This window comes from Paralichthys olivaceus, chromosome 17, assembly GCF_024713975.1.
Source record: "Paralichthys olivaceus isolate ysfri-2021 chromosome 17, ASM2471397v2, whole genome shotgun sequence".
Lineage (NCBI taxonomy): Eukaryota > Metazoa > Chordata > Actinopteri > Pleuronectiformes > Paralichthyidae > Paralichthys > Paralichthys olivaceus.
Genome location: NC_091109.1, coordinates 19,108,856 through 19,136,631, shown reverse-complemented (window position 1 = coordinate 19,136,631; position 27,776 = coordinate 19,108,856). Strand labels below are relative to the sequence as shown.

At 41.8% G+C, this 27,776-nt stretch overlaps 1 protein-coding gene and 1 long non-coding RNA gene across 3 annotated transcripts in view; one reads left to right on the top strand and one right to left on the bottom strand.

Annotated features, from left to right (window-relative positions):
* LOC138405252 (uncharacterized) overlaps positions 1-25,828 on the bottom strand; it is a 64,798-nt gene extending 38,970 nt beyond the window's left edge. Inside the window, exons 1-2 of the long non-coding RNA XR_011238940.1 lie at positions 25,266-25,828; positions 24,808-24,843 (exon numbers count right to left, since the gene is read on the bottom strand). This is a non-coding gene — a long non-coding RNA (uncharacterized lncRNA). The remainder of the gene's footprint in view (positions 1-24,807; positions 24,844-25,265) is intronic.
* LOC109643885 (cadherin-20-like) overlaps positions 950-27,776 on the top strand; it is a 58,715-nt gene continuing 31,888 nt past the window's right edge. Inside the window, exon 1 of one of the 2 annotated variants that reach the window (XM_069512430.1) lies at positions 950-1,367. The gene's annotated coding sequence lies outside the window, so the exon portion shown is untranslated. Of the gene's footprint in view, positions 1,368-24,917; positions 25,177-27,776 lie in introns of those variants that run through there. The other variant, XM_069512432.1, reaches the window with a different exon arrangement.

The window sequence follows — 27,776 nt, the reverse complement described above, 5'->3', positions numbered from 1 at the left end:
AGCAGACACTGGCTACAAGTCCTTTGGATTTAGAGATACTAACAAACAGATTCCTTTGTACGTGTCGACACGTTCAGCCTCTAAAGACGAGTCTGATTGACTTTCTATAGAAGACTTTTCTGTAATTGGCCGTAATTACTTAGCACTCAAGTCTGACTCCCAATTAGAGACTTGACAGGTAATTAAGACTTCAAACTGCACTTGCACTGTGTCCTCCAGAGACCTGACTGAACGTGACATCACAGAGACTTTGACTTTGATTCGCTGACGTGGGATTTTATCTGGAGTCATGAGGCACCAGTCGATGAGCTCGTCGGAAACGCTCCCCAGCCTGCGGGCACACCGACTCTCTGATGACTTTTATGTTTTCCAATGACTCAATATCTTCAATTAACTCCAATTATACTACTTTAAGGACAACTAATTGTTGATTACCCTGGGGAGGCGGGTGGTAAATATTTACTTATTCATCACAGGCCTACATATTTCTTGTTTTGCTCATGATCCTTTTATGAGGCAATTTTCTTATGGCGTGTGCCCATGTGTGCAGCACTCCAACTTAACGGGCTGCCGTCCCTGACTGCACATTCATCATGGATGTTAGACCGTAATGTTTTATTCCTCCTTCAAACTGTCCGTTGATAAAAATCCAATGGAGAGCAGGGACCACAGAGTTAATAGACTATCACTCCCCCTAAAAAGAACTGATTGTACTATTCAGGAGGGTCACATACACAGTGAGAGGGGTCGCTGCAAAAAAAAGAGAGAGTACTAAAGAAAAACTGGGTAAAAGTGATGGAGCGAAAGAGAGTGTTGTGAGTCCTGTGGGTTAATTCAGTGCCTTTCAGCTACAATTGCCGTGTCTGAGCATTCATGAGCCGTGGAGGGATGGAGAGAGGGAGGGAGGGAGAGGCAGAGAGAGAAGAGGGGAATGGATGGAGCAACAGCACAGCACTCAGACACGAGAGGGAGAGCTGGAGAGGCAGCGGCACCTCTGCGAGCTCATCCACGAACGCTCTGAGCAGGTAGAGCGAGAGAAGAAGAGGAGGGTGAGAGAGAGAGAGAGCCTGAGAGGAAAGAGAGGGAGGGAGGGAGTCTCTCTTTTCACCTGAAGATTACTTTGTCTCACACTTCATCCTGAGCACTACACTAAGGAGGAAGGAGCTGAGTGGATCAGGAGGCGCAAGCTCTTGCTCTATGTTGGTTTTTTTTTTCTCGAGCAACTGGACTTCTGTGCAAAAACTCAGAGATATGACATAGAAACCTGCAGGTCGAGGAGAGAAGAGGCAAACAAAAGTGAGAGAACTGCAGTGAACGACAGCGGCTGCAGAGGAAAAGAAGTTTCACTGAGGATCTGCTCAGAAAAGGTAGGATTTGTTTCTGTGCATCACTTCATCTGCTTATACTTGAATGCACGCACATGATATTTTGAATTATCGCACATAACGATCAGAACGACCTGTTAAATGAAGGTAAGTCTTCACGAATGCTGCATGTGAGAGCTGCAGCCCCTTTGCTGTGTGTGTGCAGTCATGAATGTAGTTTATTGACTTTAGGGAGCAGCAGGAGGGTGCACTTGTTTTATTCAGATGAGCCACATCGTTGTGAAAATGGCGTGACACCAAGGTGGAGTTGAAAGAGTGCTGGAAAGAGAGATAAAAAAATAAATTATTGAAAAATCAGGAGGATAGAGGAGGAGATGAAATGTGATCAGAGGATAGTTGGGTGAGAATGAGTGTGTGTGTGTGTGGGGGGGGGGGGGGGGGGGGGGGGGTGGAGAAAGAAACAAGAGCGTGAAGGAGAGTTGGACAGACAGAGAGAAAGAATAGGGATGGGAGGAGGAGGGATGGAGGACTGGAGTGGCGGAGAGCCTCACTGGCAGCCAACTCAGTAACCACGGCAGCTGACATGAGGGAGAGCCAACGGGGGGACAGTGGGATTTCTATTTTTCACCCTTGCCGAGATACGCCCGGGCTCTGCCAAGTCCCCTGCCTCATCCCCCACGGATAAAGATTTCATTGTGCCGCGCTGTGACCGAATTCATTAAGCATCTACATGTACTCTCCGCTGTTTGCGCTTACTCTCCTCGAACTCCTGGCTGATACTCGCTCTGCCCGTCTGCTCCCTCCTCCTCACTTTCATTATGGTCTCAATTGGCCCGATAATCGGCTCGACTCGTGTTGCATCAACAGTTGTACTCTGTAAAGCTCAGCGGTGAATAATAAAACACACAGTAAACACTAGGATCCTTCAGGGAGGGTTTCTGTTGAGAAGAACAATTTTTGTGGGGATGTTCCCGACAGGAAACTTTATCAATCTTGTTGGGATGTGTTGTGCTGTGACACAGTTTGCTGACATTAGAATTTTAAACCAGAACGGGTTTAAATCCTGCTTTTATTCTGCAGGTTAAACATCATCATACTGAAATACTCATAACAGAAAGACTTTCAGAACGACTTTACCTGCAGAAACATTCAGTGATCCTGATTTAAAGAGGTTGTAAATCATTCTTTTATGTGAACAATGCTTCACATTAATCATTTTTGTATCAAACCCACTGAGTTGCCCTCACAGCCAAAGAGCTTTTCAGTCCGTTTTTACTCATTATATTGGATTTATCCCACAGCTTCACAGTTTTGGTTCAGTCTCAGTGAAAGCAGGCCTAAAATTAGCCAATATATAATAACTTCAAATTACAGCAAAGTTAGCTCTGACTCTGCTAAACGTTTAAATCGGCAGCTAGCAAACAAGCTTGTTTCTGCTGCCCCCTATTGGACACAAACTTAGCTACTACATGTTTGACCATGACAAAAAATTTAAATAAATAAAAAATCCTTTGAGATGTTGACTTTTCCAATTAATTTCTGGCTTGCAGCCAAGATGTGGCCATAATTATTTTTATTTATGCTTTATAAAACACTTTCATCCCATTTGTCAATTGCTACTTAGCTTCTGTGAATTAAACTTCTTCATGTGTCTAAACTTAACAATATCGTGTAACAACTAGACAACCACAAATCCAGTGGTAATATCCAAAAACACAGCTTTAAAACAGTAATCCTGACCTAAACTACATTGGCGGAAACACAAAAAGTACTAGTGACTTCAGGAAATCTTTGTTTAATACAAGAGGAAATAAATTATTTGTCTTGACTCATGCTTTAAGTAGCGTATTCTTTTAAACAGCCACAGTTCAACAGGTCGTGGTGAGTAAAGGTTTACTATCATAGTAGAAAATCGAGTGACATAAACTGGTCACATTTTTGCATTCGTCTTTTTGTGCCTCCACATTGAAGAGCGAGTCATCAGCCCTTTAGGTAAAAGCTGGGTAAAGGGCTCCTTATTGTTTCCAAGATGTGATACACTTCGCTTGTGGTGAAATCAATAGCCCAGTAAATTCCTAATTGAATGACTGCAGGGGCCGGAGCCTGATGGTGCTTTACGGGCAACCAGAAGGCGCCTTTGAGCCTCTGAGAGCTCACAGAATAACAAGGACCCTGCTGGCATTGTTGTGGTCTGGGAAACAACGCCATGTCAATCAGGCCGGCCTGGCTGGCAGGTGACGGTAGGAGCGTGTTCGTATTTGTACACCTGCTATGTTACGCTTGAGCCGATGCTGGTGTCATATTTCCTTCAGTTTGCTTTTGTTCCTTGGAAACACTTTTTTTGGCTAATTCGCAGCAGGTTTTCTCAGAGGTATGGTTGATGTCATGACAGTGATGGAAGGTGGCAAATCACCTTCAGGGTGGAAGCACAGTTGTTGGGAAACAGACACTAGGTGTCAAAACAAGATGTATGTTTTCTGTGCACGTAGCTGCCTCGTGGTGTTTTGTAGAGGAGTGAACTCTTTGTCGGGGGCTGTAACTCATCTGTCTCGCTGCTGATGGATTGACTGACCTCCGGGCTCTCGTTGCCACTTCAACAGAGGGACAGACTGCATACTTTTTGGCAATTTGCTCAGTGTCATGCTTCTAAATCATTTTGTTAACCAGTCGACCTCAATGTAGTGGAGATAATGTGTTGTACAATTAGAAACAGTTCAAGTTTAGAATGGTCAGATTTATCTGAACCGACTGTTTTCTTGTTGATATTTATTTCTATTCACAGTAAAAGTCCTGTTTCAGGTAAATGGTTTGTAAGATTTCAACAAGTCCCTCTAGAAGTGGTTTGGGTAACTTAATAGTTTCTGCTGTGTCATCCAGTTTCTCTATGAAACTACTAATCCAACATCTACGACAACATCCAACACTTTCTGCATTTGCGGCTTTGACTCATTTCTCCTCCAACCTACACGTCTACTACATATTGTAGAATCGATGTGGCTCAGCTAGTGTTTAACACACGCCAGAGAAATGACACTACATCAGTGCAACCTTGAAATTCAGTAGCTCACTGTCCATTCCCTGCAAAGAGAATTTGACCAAGTAATGATTCCACTTTGTTTTGTCTCTTGTAAAGTTTCCATTTAGATTTTAACCAAATGACCATCGAGAAAATGTTTGTGATTTTTCCATTTCCTGTAGGAACTCTTACGATAGCATTAGGAGTTGAGTCTATGAGCTGATTAATAGTTCCAGTCAAACCTGAACTGGAAATAGGACATTTATTGTTCAACAGATTAAATATTCAGTATCATACCTAGTTTTCTCTTCACCCGTGGATTTGTCCATCTCTGATATAACTTCATGATCCCACGGCATCAAACTAGCTGTATTACCCCTAGTGGCTGAGGTTCCATATTGTAAGTCATGCTTCATGTACATTTTGTTTTCTCAAGTCTTCTTAAATCCATTTCCATTTCAGTTTGTCCCATTCTCCAACCGTTCCATCGTTAATAAACCCCTTTGCTGTATCTCACATTTTGTTTCAAATTCCCAGTAAGAGGTGTTGTCCATCCTTGCTCTGAAAGCATATTTTGTCCTGCAATGCAGCAGGGATTAGCGGTATTTACAGTTCTGTGCACTGCAGTTCAAATTGATTTACAGTCTTAACATAAAGAGTCACATCCAGCACTTTTCCTGAAGCATCTGTTTAGCACTTTCAGTTAAAGAAGAGGCACATGGCTGACAAATGGACTGAGGCAGCTAAAAATACAACTGTAATTTAAACTGTCAGTGCAAACACAGCGAATACACCACCACAACCTTAAAGAACACCTACAGCAAGTAATAAGTAAATTCCCGTGGCATTCTGAGATTTAAACACAGGCAGCGTTTTACCTTTCCCTCTGTGCATGTGCAGTACAATAATGTTCATCCGTGTGCGCGGGTCATTGTTTGTGTGTTAGCCAGAACAAATTCCTCAATGCCTGAGCTCGATCACGCAGCAGAAGGTGCAGGTTTTCCTTTCATTAAGCTGCTCCTGCTACTCCCTCTAAATTCAGACAGTGAATTATTCCATCCCCTCTTGGGTTGAAGAAAGCAATCATGTTTTCACTTCTTTTTCTTTTTTTCCGCGTCTGACCGACTCTCAGGCAATGTATCTATTTAAAATGAGAGTTGCTTAAAGTAATAGACAGAAACAGCCCATCTCTGAAATTAATTTGAATTGATTCTCCACAGGCCTTCCCCCCCTGCTCTGTCAAGGTTTGGAGAAGGAAATTTCAAACCTTTCAAGGCCTTTCATCGCTGTGAGCAGGAAAACCAGTCTGACCACATACAAAACTTAAATTAACTGCTGCATGGTAACATAATTATTTTCACTGAACAATCTGGGATTTACTATTAAAAAGCAGGGGTTTTTTCCATGGGTGTTTTCATCCAAGACCTACAAAAACGATGATTACCGTAATTTGGATACTTATCGTAATGACCAAGATGACAATAAAGAGCTTAAAACTGTTTGTCGCCATCTTGACCGGACATAAACATGGATTGGCACCATAGAATGTCAATGAAACTGCTACATATGCTACGCAAGTGGTGAAAGTAGGTTAGCATCTACAGTAGAGCTGAAGCGACAATGAGTAATATTGAAATTTGTCCATCTATTGTTAGAAAATGAATCTCTGATACTTCAATCATCATTTAAGATTCATTTTCCAAACAAAACTTATGAATAGTTTCTGTGTCTAATTTGTTAGATATGAGGATTAGAGGCTTTTCTTTGTCAGAAATGATGGTAAATACAAAGTCCTTGAATTTTGGACAGTAAAACAAGACGTCAGATGTGACCTTGGGTGCTAATTTTTAATTTTCTTCTTCACGTAATGAAAAAAGTAATTAACAGATTGAAAAATAATGAAATGGATTGTTAGTCAGCTTAATATATTATTTCTACCAACAATGTCCCAGGAATGCAATTCTTTGTTGTATCACAAACTACAAAAATAAAAAAAAGATGCTAATGTCTCCTCAGGAAGTTGCTCGGCTTTATCTTTAAAAGTCACTCAAGTGTTTTAAATGTGGATAACTTCAGTATTGGACCTTTGGGGATTTGGTGAGGGGCTGAACATGCAGTGCAGTGTGGAGGACTGGAACTAAACACCATGATGTCAAACTGTTTTACTTCTCTGCCTATAGAGAAGCGTGAGATCAGGAGTCTGTTCCCGAGCTGAAATGTCACCAGCTTATTTCATGCAACAACAAATGTGCTCACAGTCAACCTGTTCAAACAACCTGCCTCGTTAACAAGCTCAGTATTAGAGCACAAGGAAAAACACCTCAAATATTACTGCAAACTATGATCCCCAATTACAACAAAACCAAACATCCCCTATTTCATATTTTATTAATCCATCTCTCAGGCAAATGCAAAAAATAAACAGCTAATCGACCTTCAGCGAAGGCCAAAGTAATCATCTCATTGCATAAGGAACGCGGTGTGACCTTGGTCCTGGCAGACAGTGATTATGTTTTATCGGCCCCCAAAAATAGGAGTCAATGCTCACCAATATACTCTGGGTGAATAAAAGCGAGCACACTGGGGAATGAGTTATGGTCTCTGGAGTCTGTGTAGTCCAGTCAACTTTTTCTCTCCTAAAGCAGCGGAGGGGATGAGTTGCAATAAATCTGTCCCACAAATCCATTAAGTTTCTTTACTCTGCAGCGCACAGCATCAGGCTGCTCTCTCTTTTATCCTGATAACATCAGTAATGTTATAATATATGATTCATCCGCACTCACTGAGTTTGTTGTGATTATCAGTTTTGTTGATGAATTAATTCAAATAATGGTCTGAAGGTGGAGTTAAGTTGATGTTCAGAAATCTGTGTCATGTACTTCGTCAAATAGAGGTTGAGGGTTCAAGATCTTGGACCTAATCTGGAATAGACTAAATCAACAAAACCCTAACGTGCATAACTTGCTCTGACTTCTTTCGACAACATCTCTGGAGAGCTGGTGTTCTAGCACCAGACCATGTGACCACCCTCAAATACACCTGACCTCTTATACCACCGGCTGCTCAAACACCTTTTTCACATGGTTAAAGACACATTGTTCAAGTTTGTTGTGAGAAAGCACATTTGTCCTGAACAGAAAGAGTCATGAAATATTGTTTTGCATTTTTGCAAACATCGAGTTCTGCAGGACTGCTCAAAGTTAATAAGTTTTATATTTATTGTCCTTTTACTGGTTTTATGTGATCCAGTTTTTGTATGACAGTCTTATATTTAATTATTTCTTTTTACTGTTGTCTGACTTTCTTATCACATTGAATCGTGCCGACTGTTATTTCTCTTGTCTTTGCTTTTTTTGCTTTGCTGTCAAACCACTTTGTAAAGTCTGTTTCTAGAGATGCAACAAAAATAAAGTGTGTAATCATTGTTATTATTATATTATCATCACCACGCCTCTCGTCCAATGTCAGCTGTGATTGGCTCCAATCACACCTCAAAGGATAAGTAGCGTTTACAATGTTAGGCAGTAATAGTTTGTGTTAAATAGATTTACACCAACTACTAATCAGTTCTTTCTTAGAATAGATATTTAAGCAATGGTAAGTGAAGCTGTTTCTCTTGATGTAGCAGCTGCTTTTGAGATGCTGTGTGTGTTTATCTCTGTGTGTGACTTAATGTGTATGTTTTGGTGGACGGTCCTGTGTGTTTGCATCAGCGCTGATTGCTCGCGAAATACGACCTCTGGAAAAGTTTCCTGTCCACAACCTCCCCTTTGAACTCCAATCCATTATCTTCAGGTATCAAATTCATCCCAACAGGTGCAGTGTGTTAAACGATATGGGCCCGTGGCAGCCTGCCACAGATGCAGGGATGAAAGAGAAGAACGCGATCTGGTGCCGAGCGCTGGATCCGCCGAACACACAAACGCACGTATACCCACATACCTTATACGCATTTCACAGGGGCCCAGCTATCACCTGCATCTTCTGCAGCTGTGAGCAAACTGAGAGCGCGAGAGACAAAAAAAAAAAAAAACCTCCATCAGAGGACTAGTATGGCCTGACTCGCAGGAGATGTGACTGAAGTTTGGAAAAAGACATATCACATTGTAAGATACAGTTTGCTCTGTCACTGGCTGGAAGGCTTTTTATCCGAGCTTTCCTCAAACATCATTTCACTTCTATATCCTGAAGCTTCCGATCGATGAGAGCTACGTAGACAGAGTCAGAAACGCAGAGCCTCACATGTGTTTCTTTCCCGCTGTTTGCCGAGGAAGACGAGGAGCGCTGGTTGTTTGAGGTGAAGAAAAAAAAATCTTTAGCTGCACTTTCTGCCGTGTACGGCTAGAAGTGGAACAGCTTAGACTCATCCACCCCTAGGAAACTCGACTTTACCAAGATCGAAGAAGATCATGACCCCCCCCTCAGCTCTGGAGTAGTGTTACGTCCCACATCCGGTCCTGACTCATTATTGATGATTTCCAATCTAACTTAAAGTCATACTTACCGATGTACATCTTGCTTTAACTTCTCCTTCTATCCATCATTACTTTTTCATTCATTCATTAACTCTGTAATAGAAACAACCCAGTGTCTAAATTGGTATTTTGGGTTTTCATGATTCTTGGCATATCTTAAAATGCTTCATATAATAAATCGTCAGTGCGTCAATGATCCTATATTATGATTTTCATTTTACATCGATTTAAATATGTGATCATCATTTGAATCAGTTTCATGACAAATCCGCTTTCCATTAGAATTCAGCTACTTCTTTATGCAGTCTGACATTATCAACAAAGCGTAAGAGCGGCTCTGTAAGAGCTGCTCGATATTTTTCATTAGGAATGGATCAAAAGCTTATGTGTAATATGAAGTAACATAAGCCACAGATTAACAAACACCGATGTGATAAGAACTATATATGACAGAAACCATCTTTGAGAAACATTTATTTGACGTGTACATTGAATTTTTTTGTCTGGTCCACATCCCTTCCTTTAAAATGGAGGAGGTGGGTGGGGTATATAATTAAATAAATAAGGGTTAAAAATTAATCAGCATGGAGGAATGTTAAAATATTCGGCAGCCTGATAATTTGATTGTTGTTGCTTTCTACTTTTTTCTTTTCTCACTTTCATTTTTTAACAAAGACAAGACAAATCCTTTTAATTTAACCTTGTGCGTTCTGTTCTCCCAGAACTAGTACAACTGTTACAGTGACCTTTACAGAGAAGAAACGAAAACGAGGCCTTTTACGTGACATTTTTGTAATGAAAAACATGTCTGAGAACGGCTGCATCAGATCAGCACTGTGCTGATCTTCATGCTCACTCAGCCGTGTATGTGCTGCACACTGCATTACAGGTGTTAGTGGAAAACACCCATCGTCAAAAGTTAACGTAGCTCATGTTCAATCTGAATTTTAACTGGCTCAGTTTCTGAAAAGATGATATTTCCTAGCAGTGAAAGATATGTGATAGTGAGCTCCACTCAGAATCTGTGTATTTACTCATGCTGAGACCAAGTCCCTTGTGTTCATTGATGGTGTTTGATGGTGCTGACATCTGTGATGCCTTGTTGCAGTGATGGTTGGGAGTGGTGAGGTGGGACAGCCCCCCCCCCCCATACACCCACTCACACACACCGTTTGATCTCAGTCAAAACCGTCCCTAAAACATACACTTCAATACCCGTCCTCCCTCCCATCCCTCCTCTCGCTATCATTATTCTCCCCTTTGAAATCACTTTACCTGTGTCCTCTTTTTAAGTTGAGGAGTGAACAGAAGCAGATGAGACAGAATGGGAGATGCAGAGGAGGAGCAGAGCGAGGAAGTTACCACAGCAAGAGTTCACTCTCGTCTGAATTCAGGTGGGAGGATCGGTTCTCCTTCCCACTGTATTCCGGAGACAAATGTCTCCCGAGGAGATTCATGTGTCTCATGTGGTGAGAAGAAAATCAAACTCGTGGAAAACTAGCAGCGGAATCTCCTGCCATTTCCCAGTAAGCATGGTTTTATTGACTCGCAGGTCGAAGAACGTCTAGACGTTCAAGCTAAAACTGAGTCTGAATCCAAGTGCAAATGGGTTTTTTTTTTTTTAAATATAGATTTCATAAAAACAACAGCACAGTTATTGTTAAGCTCATTTACAGCATAACTGATAACGTGACTTTGAGGAACCAGAACAACATCACTTATTTATTAAGATAATAAAGAACAGCAACCATGGTAGTGTTTCCTTCTAACTATCTTTCAGGCTCAATATTAATTTGGTTTGATTGTCATCAACTTCTAAAGAACAGTGGGTTGCTTATTCGAGATGTGGGTTGTGAAACCATTGACTTTATATAAAGATGAACAACATGAAAGTTTTGTGTAGACGCTGAGCTGATTTAATGAAATAATGGAATGTATACAACATAAGAAGAAGTGAATAGTGGGATACATTTTATAACTAAGATAAGAGTGCAGCGTGAAAACTGTATCGTATGAATATTCAGTATCACATCAGTCGAGGGACAGACACAAAGGTTTGGCTTCCCTTAACTTTCGTGGCGAGCTCTCTCGGCTTTATGTTTGCGTAAGCTCCTGTCTTGTTCGACAACACACTTGGTCGTGTTGAGTGGGAACTGGGATCCATGTTTGCAGTCACTTCAATTCTTAAGTCCTACCTTTAAATATTTGAGGAGCCAGACATGAATGAAGAAGAGGAGAGAGGCACTGCACTGAACACCTGGAAGAATTGGAGCGCATTCATAATGAATGTCCGTTCCCTCCCTAGATTTATTTCAAGGTGAACAAGCATCACGGTGAAATTGACTTGTTTTACTCAACATGTGACGTGTGGGGCATTTAATTTTTCCTGAAGTGGGACTCAGTCTGAGGGTTGTTTAAAGGGGAAATACACATTTTATCTGTTTCTACATCTTTTAAAGAAGTTCTACACATCTCAGGGTTAGGGCTCTTTCACAATACGTGCTTTGTCCAAATAGTCAAAGTTCTTAGTATGAATAAAAGTGTATTTCAGGTGTGAAAGGCTCATTGGACCATGGTCCAGACAAACAGACCAAAATGTAGTCCGACCAGAAGAGGTGGTCTGGGTCCCGATTGAACTGAACCATGGTTCAGTTCATTTGCAGAGTGAGAACACTTTTTGGGATATTCCAGAATTTTTGGACTAATCACAGGAAGTATTAAAGGATAGACGAAGAAAAAGAAGTGGAAGCAGCTGCAGGATTGCGTCTTCACCGCAGATGATAGAATGTTTGAAAGACAAGGACGTTCATTTGGTGCCCAACCGCTGCGTATTCAAACAGAAAAACTAACTACCTGCCCAAGTGACAACACGTCAAAACAAACAATGTCAAGTAAATGGAGACGAAGGTGATTTTGACAGGATGTACAAATGAAGACAAAATTCTTTAGTGCTCTCTCTAAATTACAATGTGAAACCAAAACTAACCAGATGAAATGTAGGTGCATTGGTTGACGGATAATCTAAGAACTCTTTTCCTGCTTTCTGTGTGTCAACAATGGTTTTGTCTTTTCTGACATTTACCCGGAAAATGTCTTTTAAAAATGTCAGTTGTGATGCTGCACGGAGCTGAGGGTAAGATGTGAGCCACAGTCGAGAAAACACAGGAGTCATGTAGCGTGCCCATGTCCTGTAGCTGAACGGCATCATGGTCTACTGAACGCTCTGTTTGAGGGATCGTCTCTGTCTTGCAGTGGATTTTACTCAGTTTGATGCTTCAGACGGCTGAAAATGTTGTGTTGCCATCAGATGCACACACACAGTGGTTGGGATATTTTTACGGATCACATCATCAACGTGGTTTTACACTAAAACATAGCAAACAATAACAGACGGAGAGGTTTAAGTGTTGGGCTTTTTCTGTACAACATATTATTTCAGAGATTAGATATAATCATGGAAATGGCAACAGGCACAGAATCAAACCCAAAACCAATCAAATAGACTGAAAAGTAAATAAAAACAAATTAATAATTTTTTTAATTAGTTTGTTTTGTGATAGGATTTGGAAGCACATGAAAACTCCCATTAGAAAGAGCAGTTCAAACCTCCTGAGTGGTGTTTTATTTGCTTAGTGGACGCTCTAATCTGTCATTTCAACACCGACAGCTTTACACGTTTGGCGTTTGCCGCACAGATTTGTTTTTATGGCTGAATGTTTATTAGAGCAACTGAAGTAAATTACTTCTCTAAGGAAAACACTTCGGCACAGTCGGTCTATTCCCCTGCTCCAGTAATTACTCAGCACCGCACTAAACTTTCACTGCACTTTTACTGTTTACAGTTGTGGAATCATAATCTTCAATTTAACGTCATTGTAATGGGTTATCCACGATTAGCATTCATACACGAGATGTTGTAGACAAGCCGCTCAGCAAAGGTGGAAATAAACAAAGCCAGAACTTTGATCCGACAAAAGAGGAAGCGAGACAGAGACAGACATATGTAAATAAAGACAGGCGAAGAAAGAAGCGAGGAGGAAGCCTGCTGAGTGTTGGACTGTGGATTTGTCTCCTCAGCTGCTGCCTGAGTCTGTCGTCTGTTCAACGTTTGAATCAACATCTGGAGAAACCAGCGTAAACACAGCTCCGTGAGCCACCGAGCGCGAGAAGCTCACACTCGACTGGGCGTCACAGTTGTGATGCACCTGTAGAGTAATGCTGCGTCATCCAGTGCTTTCTGTTGGATGCAATGCATTATAACTGTAATCCCATTACTGCTCTCTGTAAAAGAGTAACGCTGGATGTTGAATTGTACGTCTCATATCACATTTACAGGTTCTATCAACAAGTTGATTTTTAATACACAAAAAAGGGAATTTACAACACGTTTCCCTTTTATGCCAGTCAAATAATGACAGTGTGGAAAATAAGGTAGATAATTACTTGGTGATATTAATAGATTAAATAAATGACTTAGACAAGGATACTTAATTAAAAAGAGAAATAATTGCTTCCAAGAAGGAGGCTCTGTTTTCACCCGTCAGTTTGTTTCTTCTCAACATTTTCACAGAATAATTCATGGTTCCTGATGGAAAAAAATCTGGCATATTTGGAGGACTGATATCTATGAGTGCGTGAAATTTGGCTCAGCTTGATTGAATTTGAGGGACTGTTTGGCCTTGGTCGAGGTATTTTATCATTTCCCCTACGTTTCCTTGGGCAAGATAGTGAACTGGGTGAGGCACTGTGTGGATGAGTGCATGGAAGAACGAATGCAACTAGTGTGGAGTGGTCACCAAATCTGGAAAAGCAGGAGGTTATATAAATCTGTAAAGCACCTTTTTAGTCCATGAATAGCTCTTAACCTCTGTTAACATGGTGATGGTGTACAGTGAGGAGCAGTTACAGGTTCAGCGTCTTGCTCATGGACACTTCGAAACACCCTCCCTGGAGGAGCTGGGGTTTGAATCAGGAGCCGTCAGATTTGTAGACGACCGCTTTACCTCTTCACTCACATTGGCCGGAGACTGACTGGTCACAGGAGGTCATTTACATTTTTGGCAGCAGCAACGGCCATTTGTTTGGACAAGCTGCATAATTAGTCCGAGCGGGGAAAAGACAAAGCAGTATCTCCAGAAACTAAACCTTCAAAAGAACAGTTTGTCACCATCGTATTAAAAGTATGGGGTTTTTTTGTGTTACTGTTAGAAATTTCAGTAACGTGCCACCAAAGATGGCGCCCTAAAGTTAAACCAGAACCCTTCACAGATTAGCGCTTCAAATGAGTGTGCAGACCGTGTTTCAGTCAGCCATCACGGCCCATCCTCAATGCATCAAGCTGTCATTCTATTTCTGGGCAGGGGGACAGAGACGTCCTATATCAGTGCCCGTTCAGGCTGGCTCCATGAGAGACCTCCTCCTCTCGCAGTTCAAGTCAATTGTCAACATGATTTATGGAGATGTGAGCTATCTCTAGACCAGCTCCTCAATCTTCCCCCTGACGAATTGGTACCATCGGCCCATGTAGCTGTCGTTTGTTTTCCTCACCGGCCAATTTTCATCCCGGCTGACAAATTAAATCTGCCATGTTTTTCAGGAAGTTATTTCCCCCCCACACACAAACACTTCTCCGTTTTTCCATATATGAGCTGCTCAACAATTACCAGAGACGTGAGACTGACACCAAGGAATGAACTTCACAGAACAGCCCAGCACAAATCTTTTTTCTTCCTCCTCCAAGACTCAGATATGAGTAATATCCAGACTTTTAATGGAGCTATAGTGTCATAACGTTTAATGGTCGGGAACTTGGTTTGGATGACACATTCAGAGTCCTGCTTCTCTCAAAGACATGCACCACTTGTTGTCCCAAATATCTCATATAGCTCACTGCCACCAATACAGCTTGATTAATGTGACCGGCTTTTATGAGCGGGATAAAAAGGCTCTGCATATTACTGAGGTAATTATAATACCCCGGCAAAGTCTCCCAAAAACAATAGAAAGCTAAAGCAGTCAACGCAAGTCGTGGTAACTTTTTAAAGTCGGGTAATTTAAGTTGATAATTGACTCCTCTCCACCACCACTAAAAGGAAACGAGGGTCCAGTGAGCAGTCAGCCATGTCTCCCTCCAGGAACTTTGCTGCCCTGCTCTGACCTGACCATTGTCTGTCGTTAGAAACTTGGCTAAAAGGTTGAGGTAAAGAATGTGCGACGGGTTTGACTCATGCAGGGACCAGTGTGTCCGTCTGTAGGCTAATGAGCAGCTAACTAGAGAAAGAATGTATAAAATACAGTATAGTTTAAACAACAGGGTCATTTAAGCATTAGCAAAGCTTTGATATCAGGGTTATCATTTAAATTAAAGGAGTTCAATATAAACAATATGTAACGTCTTTGGCTTGATTTCACTTTTACGTAACAAACTGCAAACATTTCAATAACCAAACTAATATTCGTCAGTTTTCATCCTCAAATATTTCCCTAAATGTGGACACAATTTTAATAGTCAAACCGTTAATGGTCGAAAGCTACAAAGCAACAAATTGGTCAGTAAAAGACACTTTTGTCATTCACTGTCAGCTTGATCTACTTTTTCATGTCCACCAAGTTTGTCTGTTAGTTTGGAGGATTAAAAAATGAATAAGCACATTTCCATGAAACTCGGTAAAAAGATTGGACATAGGCCAAAAAAAGTACTGATTAAATTTTGGGCCAGATCAAGGACTTTTGTGAGATGTTTTTGTACATTTTCACCAATTTCTCAGGGAATAATTTATGAAGCTTGATGAAAGAAATTCAGCATAGGACATTGATATTTATGAGTGTGTGTAATTTGGTGCAGATCCAAATAAAAATCTGGATGTCTGCACCGTACTGAGTGACATTTGAGAAAGTGACAGCACTATTAAAGGGTTTCATGTCGGAGTTTAGTGAATCAGGAAACGATAACGACACAAAGCGGCTTCCTAAATGCTCACTTTCCGGCAAGAGGCGGAATTTAAGATGGAAATCTTTTAATGTGGCAGAAGAAAAACAGAACCAGATTCTTGTTAAAGCAACACTGCAAACAGAATTACTAAGGCAGACTCAACTTGTCGGAGTAAAAAGTGATTCGACTGGTCACGACTCTGAAGATGAATTTTATTTCCAGTCAGATTTTACTGATCCACCAGCAAATGGATTCAACAATCTGAAAAAACTCATTCATTCAGACATTTATGTTCTCACATTCAGTCTTTTGACTGTGGGAGGAAGCTTTTACCTGGAGGAAGCCCACACAGACTCAGGAGAAGTATGAAAACTCCAAACAGAAAGATTTAAACCCTGGAACCTTCTTGGGGCAGTGCAAACCACCATGCCACCGCTCTGCCCCTTGATCAGTTAACATAAACTGAGCCCAGCTGTTTCTGCTGGAAGTTTTAAATAAGCTGTCGAGCAGTGAAAGAAAAGTAATCGGGCTAAAAACAGCAGCGATGGTGATTCATGGGAGCTGTGAACTTCAGGAGACAGGAAGCAAAGCTTAAGGCTTTTAAGACTCTTCTTGTGCCCAGCCCCCCTGCCCGCTGCACCCCCTCTCCATCTCCCTCTCCACTTCCACACAACAAAAAACAACACACAAATGCACGCACGCCCACGCCCGTGCACAATCAGACTCTGGAGTATCACCACTTATAGTGCCAGAGAGAGAGATGGATGGGGTGGCACTGGTTTCTGATTTAGTCCGCACAATGTGGCTGAGTGATTTTCTCTGTGGAGCATGTCTTGCTTCTCTTAACCCGGCAACGGGAGAAACTCGCCACTGCTCTCTTCCCCCTCCAAACACCACACACCCGTCTCCCCGCTCAGGAGATTGCCTCCCCTTCCCTGGTGTGATAACCACTAATGGATTCAGAGCCCAGGGCGCTTTCAGAGGTAGAAAATGTTCATGAATCTTGCTATAAACCCGTAATAACTAGGAAACACTGGAAAACATGTGAGCGCACCTCTTTATGGTCTGTATCAGGAGCAGGTGACCATATTCATTTCCATTCAGACCGTATATAACATGCTCAAGACCTTGGAGAAGGTCAAATAAAGCAACTGCTGTCGTCCTTCAATGCTTCTGAACAAAACTCTTGAATGACTAAAAATAAACAGCAGCCAGGCAAAAGGGAGACATTGAGATATATAATCATAAATTCATGTACTCGGGCACAAACACAAACAAATGTACGAGCGTCTTTGAGCGTGCCTGTGGGGGGGGGGGTGAGGAACCCTCATTGTCATCTTTAACAAATGTGCTGTCACGGCTGCACTTTAAAGATGAGACGTGTCACAGGGGGCATGTGAGAAGCACACTCGCCTGCAGGCAACACGGACGAACAGCGTGAAACAGAAGGAAGGGAGGAGGAAGTAAACACAACAGGCGGTGGAGACAATCCTTGACATTTCACTACGAGCACAGCGACTTAATGGCGGCTGAATGCATCATGTGAGCAGAGGAATGATAAATATCCTTACGGGTAAGGAGGTAGAGCTGTAGCTGCAGCCGCAAAGTTTGAGGTCAGAGGAGAATCAATTCTTCCAAAGTGGATCAAAGCCGATGATGGGAGTTTGCCCAACTTCACAAAACTCCCATCTGATCAGCAGGACTGTTCCTTTAAAGGATCTAGAATGATCATTATAAGTTAAATAAATCTGAGAATGCATTAATAAAAGTAGTCCACACATTCCACTGCTAACGAAGTGTTGCTTTGTAAACGGTGTCATTGTCTAATCTGTCACCTGCAGCTTCTTTGTGATATTTGTGTGAGTGACAGTTTGACGATTATCTTCTTTGGTTGTTTTGAATAATGGAAAACAACTTTGACAGTTGTTGGTATGAAACTATTTACTCCATCGCTTCCTGAACAGATTAAGAGAGTGAAGTTCTTAGCTTGCAGTTAATATGTCTCTTCATTAATCATCAACACAATGGTTCTCTAACGTTTACCTTGAGAAGCGATAAAATATCACATGCATGATCCCTGACTTGAAGCTTTATCTTTCACTTTCACATATAACTTTTAAGATTTCATCATTATTCTCTCCTCAAACCATAAAAGTACAATATCATCTGATCCTGGTGGAACATTTCAAGCTCAAAGTGTCAAGCCTCCACTGATAGATTGAACAGTTAGTTGAAATGGGTGTTTTTTTTCCTCTCCTTGTGTTATCCTATTCCCGTGCCCCCTTTGTACCGCTCTCTATTTTGTCTGTGTAACACGCTGCCTCAGACGGCTTTCATGCTTCAGTAGGTGAACATGCTCTTAGATAGAGTTTCTTAAATGGGCAGATAGGTCAAATACTAACAGAAGCAGGAGTGCGGCCGACGCAGAGCTGGACGCACGGGCAGTGTGGCCAATTATTTTACCTCTGCTCCATGTCTGCTGCTTTTCCTTTCCTTTTCCACATGTTCTCACAAACTGATGAGTCCTGCATCAAAGTGAAAAGTACCCTTCTCTTGTTAAAAGCTTTTAAACACGTTGAAGGGAGCAGGAATGTGTGTTAGCAGGCTGGGAAGGTGTGGGTAGACGGCGGTTTGTGTCTTCTTATCAGTTTTTATCCATTCTGACAAGTTTCCTGGCGATTCTGTCAAACGCTCTGGCATCCGAGGAGGAAACCAACCTGTGCTGGGCCCCAGTAAGAACCTGTGAAAATCAATGATGTTCAGATAAGCTCGCTATCAGTTCTGACATCTGCTCTGCCTCCTCTTCATCTTTTTCCTCTATGGAGCACGACAAGAAAAACAAGCCTCACAATCATTGTGCTTAGTGTGCATGCATGCTCATGTCGGATGTAGAGCATCGGGGAAGTTCATGTACAGAGGGGAGACTGTAGAAGTTTGGGGCTGAGTTTGCAGACTGGGGAACACTCACATTAATTATGTTAATTTGATCTCAAATCTAGAGCATTTATTATTTGTTCTATACATTTTTTACTTTTTTACACTTACACTATGATTTACTTTCTCAATTTAATTATTTATATATTTTATATATTGCATATATATATTATTAATTAAATATTTATTCATTTTATGGTTGAGCCTCACCAACTGAACAACAACCTGGTTTCATTCCAGATGAGTCACGTCTGCAGGTTGTTGAACACATCACAGACGAGGATCACAGAACTTATTGTGACATGTTGGTCTCCAGCTTTCTTTTATTCATTTGCTCTCCCTCCAGCTGTACTCGATTTCAGACATGCTGAGAGAGGATTGAGACCCAATATCCTCTAGCTCCGTCTCCGCACACCTTCTACTTACAGAGGCTAACATGAGACATGACGGGAGGCAGGAGATGGAGGATTCAGCCTCACATTACCTGATAGATTAGAGGCAGAATTGGAGAAGCACAAAGAGCCTCTCCAGGATAGGAAGTAGCCGTGGAGAGGTTCAGGTCAACATTAGGGCCACGGTCGCACATGGGCCTGGTTGTCAGTAGCAGATGATGGTGAATTACACCCAGCGAGTGATAAGAAGCGCTCGGTGCAGGCTGGACAATGGGATGTGGGGTTAAGGTGAAGGACTGGAGGCAGAAAGCAAAGCAGCGTACTCATGTCTAATTCAGAGCAGAGTGAAACAGCGATCCTCGCGAGGGGAGATGGTGTCCTGTTCTTTTCAACATGAAGAATGCAGTTATTATATGGGTGAGTGGAGAGGGAGGTGGACAGAGGATTAAATGAAGAGGGAAAGTGGTCGGACAGCGGCGGAGGAGCTAAAGAGGCCGATGACACTACAGCTCTTCGCTATCATTTTTTTGCAGGTGTTTAGTTACAGATTGTTAGTTTAACAACCTTCTCTCAGCGACACAACACTCGTCGGGGCAGAGGGAAGGTTTTGAGTGTATGGCTGACATGACGGGGTCAAAGGTGCAGGAGTTCCAGCAATGTAGCAGCGTTCCTCATATTTATCCATAGTTCTCCGCATTGGTTGAAGTTATATCTTTAAACCATCTATATTGTGTTGAAGGATTCAACCTTGTTTTCCAGACTAACACCGGTCAGACAATTGAGTATTATTTTTGACTGCATGACTGATTTGCACCCTGGTTGGTTGCTGCAGTAAAGACAGGGGGAAACACTATGAAACTGTTTTCCATGACAGAAGCAGACATTATCAAAGCCTTCAGAAACAAAACCCTGAATGACCCTTTAAGTTGTTGTGATGTTACATGTTTAGAACTTATCTAACAAAGCAGTGAAATTAGATTAAAGTTTAAATCATGAGCCGAGCAGTGAAGGACTAGCAGTAAGTAGAGATAGTGAGTAGAAAGCAGAAGGCACCCGTTGGGGTTTGAGTTGTGTCATTTTGTTGAAACCCTGCTTTGTGCCAGCCCTCGTTCCCTCTGGGCTTTATTACAGCCCACACCACAGTCCTCCGCCACGGCCAGATACAAACATAATCCCTCTGCGGTGTAGTGAAGCCAGGAGCTCAGGACAGGGAGCATGTTTAACATCTCGATTCTTCTTATTACGCTGTGGGGGAAGCAGGCCTTGGCAAGACGGCGCTCCAAGATCAACACGAGGTTGACGGCCATCTGGTCTACAGCGCAGAAAATCCTGAAATGGCAAATACCACCCACAGCCTGGGCTGCGGCTCCCAGCAAACAGAGGCAGCAGGCTCCAACAATCAGTCAGGCAGGCCGGGCCCCGGTATCAGACCAGCGGCCCCAGACCAAACCAGGGAGATTACGACAAACAAACGGTCCCGTGTGTGGGAAGGTGGCACGTCTCTTTAAACAGAGAGGTGATTGGCTTTGTACTCTTATTTATGGCAGCGTTTATCTGAGGGAGAAATAGACTTTGTGAAGGCCAGGCTCAGTCATCCGAGGGAGCCGGGTTTGTGAGCCAGTCAAGGCCGAGCGGCACGCCGGCTTGGCGAGGAGCCGTGCACGCGGGTGCTATTATCTACCTTCGCTAACATGCCCTCTCTGGATTATCATTTCTATGAGAGCTACTATAAATCATTTTTACTGCTACAGAAACATCTATTGTGACTGCCTGCCCTTCTATTGGCAAATGTCATTGTCATAATAATACCTGGGAGGAATCGCTTCACTATGATTATGAGTGCCACTCTGATGTGGTGAGATGGGCAGCACCAAGTAATCTGTGTGAAGAACATCCTCAGGGGAAGGATGACTTTTAAACAGCGGTTAGTGGCTTGTGTGTTTCTTAATGAAAAGTTCAGGGTGAAAACTTAATACAAACTGGAGGAAAATCTACAGCAGCTCTATAAAATGCCCTGAGAACAAATATCCACTGTTGGCTTCTTAACATGTGCAGCGTGTGGATGGACAGATCGTTTTTGGCCCAGATTATAACAGCTTTGGTTGTTTAATTGAGAGGTTTCTGTTTGTGTTGTTTTGTCTTTGGTTCTCTCTCCGGTTTGAAGTGCGCCGCTCGGGATTTGGGAAAATCTGAATCAAAATAAAACAGTTGTGGGGTTGTTTGCTCATGTTAGCACAGTCCTGATGGAGCAGCTATGCTGCTTTCTTTTGAACATTAGACTCTCAACAAATAATACCAAAGGGTTTTCTGAACAAGTAAAAATAAATTTGTTATATATATATATAAAACAAAGTTTTCTGCACCATTAAAAGAAAAGTTGAAGTGTCTTAATTGCAAGATACATACTAATAGTAAAAGTGTCTTGTACACAGTATTCATAGCAACATTTGATTTAAAAAAATGATCTCTTGGAAATTCCCTTACTGTTTTTTTTCTGGAGCTTTTAACTACATCCCCTGGACTCTGGTGGAGGTTTCTCCTTCCAATGGACTTTACTGAGTGACCTTGTAAGTTTAAGGTATAAACTACAAAAGAGAGACGAGTCTGGAGTCTGCGCAATAGCGACCCGGGGGGGTGCAGCTGTGGTAGCGAGGTCCCATCAATGCTTGCAGTCTCGGCTTTCAATCATGATTTTTCATCCATGTTATCAAAGCAATGATGCCATCATTTTTTACTATCTCCAATCTTTCTCCGAACATTTCTCATGAAACGTCCTTTGCACCATAAAGTCGAGCAGTTTTAGGAAGCCTACCTTTTACTTCCTCGAGGTGAATGCACTCCATCCTCTGGCATTAGCATATGCTATTGGTAATGACAGAAAAACGCAAATCATAGGAGCTGTATGCAAAGAGAGAAACAGCTTTGCATTGTGCAGCATATACAGAACCCAGCTCCCTAACAATATACTGCAGGAGCTCACAGAGGAATTCTGTTGTTTAGGACCTGGAACGTGTCAACCTGAATTAAGGATGTCAGCTACTTAGGTGTCTTCCTGCTTCCCCATCACCCTCCACTGCCCCCCCCCACATCTATAACTTCTCCCACTCCTCTGTCTATCTCTGACTCTCCAGCCATCACCTCCATGGACAGTCCTCCGTCTGTCTCTCTGGTGTTCGTAGATCAATCCTCTGCCTGTTTAGCTAATTGTCTGCAATTGGGAGCGGTGTGTAATTCATCCCGGGCCTGAAACATCAGCCGATCGATCGTATTGACGTGTAGAAGTTTCCTCGTCTCGACATGTGTTTAACGCAGCACCGAGAGAACACATGCAGAGAGAAACTGATAAATGTTCTTCATGTTGATGAATATGGAACGATGCAACAGAAAACGTCGACATAATCTTAGATCGTCTGTTTCCAAGATCAAGAATTAATTTCCTCGCTCCACTCCACTATTGGCTGTGCATCTATTTATATTCAATGTATTTGCCTTTCTATATATGTATCTATACTTTATATTCCGCTATGAGTCAAAAGTAATGCAGAAACAATTACTCACTTGACTAAAACACTTAATGCAATATTTAATTAATTATTTTTTTATTTATCGAGTAAAAATATCAAATATTGGGTTTTTTTAGCTTCTCAATGGTGAGAATATTCAATCCGAGCAAGTGAAAAGGCAGCACTTTGGGTTCAGAGAGCTTGTGAGGATATTTTTATATGATTTACAGGTATTTCATTGAACATGTTATTGATTTATGAATGACGAAATAGGTTATACATTCAATTGATCATAAACATGAGCTGCAACCCTTGTTAAAAGTCCTGTTGTGTTTAAGTTATGCGAGAGAAACGTCATTCTGTGAACAATTCCAGACACAACTCCCATACATCGTTGTGTTTGTTATGAGCTGGAGGCTCAGGACTTTTTTTTTTGATGGAGATGAATTACTGGGAAGAACGGAAGACAAAAAAAAAACCCAACACAAAGGCAGCAGAGACTCCAACTGACAACGCAGTCTCGCTGCGCAGATCTCCGAGTCCAAGTCTCTGACAACAGAGATGGCAGCGCCTGCACCGGGTGACAGGTCTGATCCATTTGGCGCCGGCCAAAGATGCAAAGATACAAGCTGTCTAAAGGGAGTAAGGTAGACTTCAATCAGCTAAAAGGTGATAAAACATAATTAATTCAATCACCCACTCACTCTCTTCCTCTCTATGTCCTCTGAGAGAAAAGCAAAAAAAACAGCAGTGAGCTCTTTCTCCTGTGAGGATGCTGTACGTTAATAGGAAGCTGCATTCACACTTTCTTTTCAATAAAGCCCGTCCTTTCTTTCCATTTATCCAGAGCTCAGTGACAAGCTTGTATTTGATTCTGTGGTTGGAAAAGGTTGCTCACACTGCAGGCCACACCATTAAACACACTTTCACTCGCTCACGCACATAATAGGAGAAATCTATTCATGGGGAGTCGCATTTACGCTTTTACCTCGAATCATTAACTGTAAGACCAGAAAAATAATAAACTACTGGCAGGGGAGAGATGTACACATGTACATATGCATGTGTACTTTAGAGTGTGTGAAGAGCAATGTAAACCAGGGAAGGGGGGGGGGGGGGGTGCAGCCTCAGAAAATGAGTTAGCATCAGATTTCTTGTCGGGCTGGTGCGGAATATGCACTGGGGAAAATTAGTTGTTTGTCTGTGAAGATCACGCACGGCCTGGAGGCAGATGTGCAGAGATCAAACGAGTGTGTGATTTGCGACGTGTTGTGTGCCTGTTCTTTGTGAGCCAAAAAGGAGAAAGTGAGCAGGCAGAGTGTGAGCGGTGACTGTGAGTGGGAGACGTTCATTTCAGGCCGAACAGGCAGTATATCCCTGAGAACTGGCGCACCGGTGAAAGCTGAATCCGCTTCCCCGAGGCGCTCGTCTCCCACCAGCGCAAGGTGTGAGGAACGAGAACAATAGCTGTTGAAGGCAGAGTCATGCTTAAGCACAATTCCTGCCCACTGTAACACAAGGCCGCTACATCCTGTCTCCCATGACAACCAAGCCCTGCGCTCCAGGGACGAGACGGTAACACAGGAGAAGGTTTATCCTCCCCGCTGTTCCCTGACCACAGTGGACAGTCGCCGCTGGAGATGTTGTGGTAAATGGTACCGAGGAGGAAAACAACAAGCCTCTGGCAAACAAGCTACGACAAATCAAATTAAGTACTTGTGACTTTTAGAAAAGGCAGTAATTTGAGCTTTGTCACCCCTGAGACTCTGATCACTAGTCGGACAACACTCGCATTAAGATTTTAGTTCGTTCGGGGTTTTACAGGCCGAACGTTGCATCTGTGATATTTCAGTATCTTCTTTATATATTTTTAAAAGCTGAACTGATCAGGAATAATGAAAATATAATGTTTTAAATTAACAATGAATCATAATTAGCACATGTAACGAGGTTGCCTGCAGCTGATAAACCCAGAGTGAACACCAACTTTGCATCTCTGTGGAGCTTTTCAGCCCAATTCAACTCTTTATTTTTTGGTTTAGCTTCACACTGACTTCATATTTCTCTCTCGCACTTCTCATCAAACCAGTTTTCACCAGCGGCGAGAAACAAAGAAAGAAAAGAAGCTCAGACAAACCAGCAGCGCTAAATATACGATGAACCGAAGACAAGCCTGAAGAGACAGTTACTGGTTGAGACCAGAGTTGAACGAAGATGTAATATTGACTTACGTTGTAGCCGGGCAGGATCAGGACTCGATGCTACGTCTGCTGGCAAAAAGAGAAACTTTTTATTAGCATGTTAGCTAGCTTTCCTGTCACATTGGCTAAAGCATGCTAGCAACATTTAGCTCACAGCTGTTCACAATTAGACTTTTTCTACTAATTGAAAATAGATTTTTTTCCTTTAAAACGACACGGCATCTAATGTGCTTTATTACCAACAATTACATTTGAAGAGGTGCACTGTCATGACTAGTAGGCTAGCAGCTAAAGTTACCTGCATCACTCACCAGCTAAAGAGCCACAGCTAAAGCACGTTAGCTTGCGAGGAGTCTAGTTGGCTAGCTGCTAACTTTAGCTGGAACACCCGTCGGAAAGGTAAGCTAAATGTTTCCTCAGTTTTTTCAAAACCAGATTAAAGGAGTTTAAATGCTGGACCTAGATTCACCAGATAAACACAAACTCACCTGGAACGGAACAATAGTTAATTCTCTACGTGAGATGAACTCGTGTTCCGTTAGCACATTAGCCAACACAAGGCTAATCGGCAGGTTCGGCGTTCAGCTGCTGGAATCACAATGAAACTTTCACCGCTGCTCTTTGAAGCTGATTTCTTAATAATCTTATTATGTTGGTTCAATAGCAACAAACTTTGGTTTTGATATAAAAAAAAAAAAAAAACTAAGAAGAAAAACAACATTATTGAGCAGTTAGATGAAAAAGAAAACATAAAAATCTAATTGCGTCTTGGAAACATTGATTTTATGTCACAACTGATCAAAACGCATATATCATTCAAAACTCACTCGACTCGGAGTGGAAGAGTTCGGGTTTCTTTTTTGTGTGCGGCTAAAATAAGACTTTTAAATGTATTTGCTCCGCACCTGATGACGGATTATCGCATAAAAGTGCAATGTAGCATAGCTCACACAGAGGAGAGTGCATTATAATCTCATTATGAACAAGTCATTTAGTTTGTCTAATAAATTGATTTTTTTTCTAAACTAAAAAATATCTGCATGATGGTTGATATTATGAAAATATATCGATATTTGATTTGTTTCTAAAGATGTTTTTTGAAGTTAATGTGAAATTTCCAGCGAAACAATTAAAAAAGATGATGCAGACGTTTTTCATGAGCAGAAAGACGGTTCCTGTGTTTTTTTTCCTGTGGGTGATGTCGCTCATCAAGAACGAACTAAAAGACGGAGCGAGAAAAGGGCGAATAGTCGTCAGACACACACAATGAGACAGAGAGTGAAGGTAAACAAAGAGAGGTTTCTGTCTCGGTGTGGATAATTACATTTCTACCTTTCTCTGGCAGTTGCATTGCCTTAATGCTTGTAATTAATTTCATTATTTTTGGCCCTGACTGTTGAGTGCAGATTAGTTCTCTCTGAGTTGTGGGGATAAACACAGTAATTGCTTATTACTCTCAGAGCCCGCGTTAGATTATACTAAAGCCAACGAATTAGAAATTATCCAATCACCTTTAGCTTTAATTCTTAACCTGCTGTTGTTATTGTCATCCACCCTCCGCTGTACTCCCCCTGTCTTTGTGCTTTTAATGCTATTAACCGCCTTCTATTGTATTTGTTTTTTTATTTATTACAAGACTGTTTGCTTATAGGACCTTAAAAATACTTTTAGATGACCAGTTGTAAATGAAATTAAGAGTTTACAAAATCCTTTTCATTCTCAGTGAAGCATAATTCACTTCTTTTTAGTTCAAAGTCCTTGAGTCATTTGATTTTCAATGTGTACAGTAACATTTATACCTGGCGAACACAGTCCTCTCCTGTCGTGGAATTGTACAATAATCTGCAAACCTTCCTCAAAGCATGTGCCAGGGGAGTTTAAGGAATGTGTAAATGCTTCACAAGAAAAGGTTCATTGTCAGGGGAAGACGTGAAAGCTTTCAACTTGCAGGGTCAAGTTGACCAAGGATCCAGGAGTGTAGTGAGTGAATCATTTCAGAGTTTCATAGAGTCCTATGTGCAGAGAACGTCCTGTTATAAGCAGCAACAGGGGAAAAGTGCCTTGCTCAAGGGGACTTCAGTGGTTGCCAGTTTATCAGCAGAGAATTAATCAGATTGACTCGCTGAATCAGCTGCTTCTGGCCTCAACATTGATTCTACATCCGTCCAACAATTAGTGCATAAAATAATTTACTATTTTTAACCTGATGACACATTCACTTGATTCTTCACAGATCATTTTCAGGCTGTTTTTTGCATCACATTAATTCGTCTTCTAAAAATCTTGTCAACATTTTTTCTCATCACTTAAAAAAGCACAATAATCATTGTTTGCATAAATTGGTCATTTCAAGGGTGAACAGCTGAACTCTATTTAAACTCATCCACGTTATTTATCAGCACCATTGAATTTCAGCCGCAGACTTTTGACACAGCTCACATCTCTATTTTACAGTCATACAGTTACAAACATATGTGAAATAGAGACGGGAATGCTTCAGGTGCAGGTATCAGTGGAAAACAAGGTGTCTGTCACACTCTGGCTGAGACAGGTTTGATGCAGATCATGTGTGAGCTGCCGTGAGAAACGGATAACACCGAAGTAAAACTCTTAAAATCCGCCCAAGAGCTGTCGTAATCCATAACAACCTCCTCCTCTCTGTTTTTAGAAGTATCCTAACATCTGATTCTACACGTCTGTTATGTTGCGACACTTGAGTACGTCGGTGACTCGCGGCTCAATATGTGGTTACTTGTGCTCAAAGGCAGAAACCCACTTATCCGTCACCAGCAGCAGAAACTCTACCTGAGGAGCAGATCAGAGCGCGGGCTGTATACGAATAGATCATAACTCTCGTAACAAGATCTCGACACAGACACCTTGTGTTCCATCAGGCAGGATAAGAGCTTGACAGGGACCGAGTGTGGGACTTCTGACAATACTTCTTTGTGTGTCGCCAATTTTCACCGTGGCTCAGTGAAAAGGCAGCGTAACAAGAT